The sequence below is a fragment of the Lactuca saligna genome, chromosome 6 (genome assembly GCF_052625555.1).
Source record: "Lactuca saligna cultivar CGN05327 chromosome 6, ASM5262555v1, whole genome shotgun sequence".
NCBI classification, from domain to species: Eukaryota; Viridiplantae; Streptophyta; class Magnoliopsida; order Asterales; family Asteraceae; genus Lactuca; species Lactuca saligna.
Window position 1 is genome coordinate 103,467,744 of NC_136422.1, and position 5,018 is coordinate 103,472,761.

Genomic DNA, 5,018 nt, shown 5'->3' on the forward strand with positions numbered 1-5,018 from the left:
TGCAATGAAGACAACATTGTCACTCGGTCTATAGAAGATATATCCAAAGGATTTATGTGGGTAGCCAATGAAAATACATCACTCACTATGAGGTTCAAGCTTTTTGTGAGTCTCTTGTCTTACGAAATCCTCGCAACCCCAAATATTGATATGTGCTAATGAGGGAACCTTCCTTGTCCATATTTCATGAGGTGTTTTGGCAACCTTTTAGTTGGGACTTGATTAAGGATATGGGTGGGAGTATCTAAGGCATAACCCTAGAATGAGATAGGTAACGAAGCTCGACTCATCATGGAACGAACCATGTCTAGCAAGGTTCGATTGCGCCTCTTAGCTAAACCATTAAGCTATGGTGTCCTAGGTGGCATCAATTGTGAGACAATTACATATTCCTTAAGATAGTCATGGAACTCGATACTAGGATACTCTCCTCCATGATCGGATCGAAGAATCTTTATCTTCCTGCCCAAGTGATTCTCCACTCCTTGCTTAAAGTCTTTGAACTTTTCAAAGGTTTCTGACTTTTGCTTGATTAAGTAGACACAACCATACCTGTTGTAATCATCAGTAAAAGTCACATAGAAGCGATTAGCATCCCTTATGGCGGTTCTAAAAGGTCCACATACATCGGTGTGTATGAGGTCCAACAAACCTTCACCCTTGCATAAGAACCAGTGAAGGGTGACTTAGTCATCTTTCCAAGTAAACAACATTCACAAGTTTCATCTGACTTTAAGTCAAATGATTCCAACACTCCATCCTTTTAGAGTTAGGCAATGCACTTTTTGTTGACATGTCGAAGATAACAATTCCATATGCATGCTTTATCCAAATCATTGGATGAATCAATATGCAACACATTATTTCCTAAGTTATCTACAACCATCACAGTTTGATATATGCCATTGCAAGGTAATGCTTCAAAATAAAATACACCATTAAAACAAGCATTTATTAAACCAATTTCATATTTTTAGAAAAGGTAAAACCTTGTTCATACAAACTGTGAAAGGAAATAATATTTCTCGCCATATCCAACAAGAAGCAACAATTATTCAAATCTAATTTTAACCCACTATTAAGAAATAAAGAATAAACTCCAATTCTGGTTACATGTGACTTTTTCCTATTCCCCATGATTTAGTTCATCTTTCGGTGCTCCATATCCCTACTTCTTTTTAGACCATGCAAATCAGAACAAATGTGATAACCACATCCTGTATCAAGGATCCAAGAATTAGCATGTGATGAGTTATTAGATAGAATAGCATAAATACCGGCAAAGGAGGGTTTGACCTTCCCATCCTTTATGTCCTACAAGTATTTGGGGCAGCTTCATCTCCAGTGCCCTTTTTCATGGCAATGGAAGCACTCAGCTTCTTTTAGATTGGAAGAGGGTGTGACAGAACCAACTTTGGTTCCACTAGAAGAGGATCGAGCATGGTACTTTCCCTTATGACTCTTGGAAGTAGTATTCCTCTTCTTTCCCTTTCCATTTCCAATTGCCAGGACAAGGGCAGTTGCAGTGGGAGTAGATACAATAGATTTGCCATTCAAACTGCTTTCAGCAGTTCTCAAGAGACCTTGAAGCTTGCTTAGAGTGACCCACACTTGTTCATATGATAAGTCATACGAGACTGATAATAACAAGGAGGTAAAGAGTGTAGAATAATATATATAGCCAACTCTTCATCGAAGTTAACATTCAACTTCAGCAAGCGGTCCACAAACCTTTGCATATTTTGCAAGTGGGCCGTAATGGACTCTCCATCCTTCAGTTTGTTAGTGATCATGGAGGCAAGGACTTCATACCTTGACTGCCAAGCACTTTGATGGTACCTTTCCATCAAATCTTGCTGCATTTCATAAGGCTACAAGTCCTCATAGGACTTCTGAAGCTCAGCAGTCGTGGTAGCGATCATTATACATGACACTTTGATCACGACCCTCTCATGAGTTTTGTACTCAGCAATTGGTATGGGGGTAGCAATTGATTCATCAATCTCCTTAAGCTCTTTATCACGGGCATATTCTTTATCCTCATAATCAATAGCCATTTGAATGTTTCGAATCCAATTATTGAAATTCTCTCCATCGAAGATGACCCTTCCACATAAGTTCATGAGAGAGAAAGTATCGGAAGGGATTGGGTTGGAAGCATTGTTTAAGGTAGACATCTGAAAAAAAAAAAAAAAAAAAAAAAAAAAAAAAAAAAGACAAAGTTTAGATTAGATAAGGATCCTTAATATAACACCCCAAATGGAATATTAAGGCTAGGACCCAACATAATATTCTACAATTTGGAAGAGGGATGCAGTAATCTAATAGTAAAATATTTAAAGGTAGGTAAATGACGATTTACCAATTTCCACCATGAAAAACGAAATTGAATATTGCGTTTTAAATGAATTGAAATTCCTATATTCTTTTGAGATTCATTGAACTCTTCAGTGGCATGTTTAAATCTCGATTATCCACTTCAAGTTTGTGACTGGGATACCGAGGATCACAAACAAGGTGTGAATAACCATGAAAATTATCTTGGTACTCTCGATGTTACAAATCACCTAATATATGTGCCAATTAACCACACACGCTCCATTGGTCCATGATAAACACTAAGCTACCCTTTGACACACATTGTCAATCTTAAATTAGTGTTCTGGTTAACCACACACGCTCCACTAACGACTTAACAAGGTGCAAAGTGCAATTTAATGGAATAGCACCATTTTCACATATTTCCTAAAGTAACTAAGATTGGGAATTTATAAAGTTTAGTTCCTTTAATAATTTTCATTATACTTATTAATGAGAATTAGTGTCCTATCCTACCCGTTCTGCTAATGAACCTCCACCAGCCAAGGAAGCGGTAGGTGAGAGTGGACACCCATTAAATCACCATTTTATAGGCAGTAACCTTATACTCCCCTAATAGATCGACTTCATGAATGAGGCCAACTAACTGTAAGACTAACTTGTCTTATGCATATATATATATATATATATATATATATATATATATATATATATACACACACACACACATATATATATATATATATAAGTATTAAACTTTAATATTATAATAGTATAAGGGTTGAATTTTAAACATTTAAAACTCTAGGGTTTGGAATTAAAGTTTCATTAATGTAACTTTTCAAGTTCCAAAACTTGAGGGAAAGTTTTGTAACTTGTCAAAAACTTTTGACATTTATAACTTATGAACTTTTATGTTCCATGAATGAGACCTTTCCAATTCCAAACTTGTGTACAAGTTATGAAACCTTTCAAGACTCTTAGAATTATATAACTTACATTAGTTAATGTTTTCATAAATAAAGACTTATCATATTCCATAACTTGAGGACAAGTTATGGAACTTTTTCAAGAACACATATAGATCAAATTAACTAATCCAATCATGATATGAAGATCATTTACCAATTTGACCTAATTTGATTCATAGTACATGATAACTTCAAAATTTACAAATAATTAGTATATCACAAAAACAAGTAAATATCTTATAATTTTATAAACATCATGTTATTGGATGGAGATACACATGACCATATCATTAGAAATCGAATTTTATGAACCAAAACAGTTTGTGGTAATGTTCCTAATCAAAAAAAGGCCAAAAGCTCGAAGATTTTTACCACTTACTGTCCAACTCATCGAGTGCACTTATGAACTCGATGAGTTCATCATCATAAGGCACCTACTCATCGATTTCATACATGGACTCATCGAGTAGGCCCTAGCAAAATCCAAAATTTTCATTTTTCAGCTTTTAAAAATCACACAATTGCATCAATATAATAGAAAAGACTCATGGCTCTGATACCACTGTTGGGTTTTATGTACTCTAAAATCCTATGGTGCACATACAACCCTAATGCTTTAGATCTAAGTTTTCTCTAATTATACATGCAGTCAACATTTGCAAAAGCATGAAGCCTAAACTAGCATGCAAGGTGATATTTAAATCATAAAAACCAGTTAGAATATTCCCTTGTGTAGCAGCTTAAATAACTTGGCCTCAAGAAAGCTTACCACCCGAAGTGTGATGCCTCAAATGGAATCACAAAACACCAAGAATAATTAGAATGAATATGGAGAGGTTAGGGAGACTCTAAAATTGGTTCCTACTCTTCAAAATACAAGTGGTATGTGTAACCGATTTTAGCTATATATATATATATATATATATATATATATATATATGTATATATACATATATATATATATGTGTGTGTGTGTGTGTAGAATATCAAGGGTCATGTGTAACCCTAATCCATACACATAAGCTTATGATCCACTCATTTTATTTAGATAACCACTTCATGGACTAACCCATAAGCCCATCACAAATCAACCATGGATCATTAGCCTAATCCATATGTATCAATTTAATTAGTCTCTTTTGATCACTAAATTAATTCTTGATCAAAACTAATTAAATAATATGATTTCTTAAATAATATATTATACTTATAATATATTAATTAATCACAATTAACCTCTTACTCAAATATCCTTCCTAACATATTGCTTTGATGAATGCAACCCAAATGGACCATGCTACAATCGGGTCAAGTACATACCAATTATAGTTACGGGCTTAGACACCTTTTTAAACAATTCTTGCATGTATCTATATTTTTATGTTTCCAGATTACGGTCCAATGTTGGGAGATGCCCGAGGAATGTCTGTATGCTTTTCAGATTATGGTATGATGTTAGGTTAGGCCCGAGGAAAGTTTATATGTATGTTTCAGGGCTATGGTTCGATGTCGGGTGGTACCCGATGACTATGTGCATGTTTAGTTATACTTGTTGTCTATGTGATACTTGTGTGTGCCTGGTAGGGAGGTGAGTGTGGGCAAGGTCCCGTATCTCATCAATAGCTGATTATAGACGGGGTTCTATATCTCATCATTAGCATAGTAGCGGTAGGGCCCATTATAGGGAAGGCCTTAGGACTAGAACATATAGTACTGTGTATGATTCTT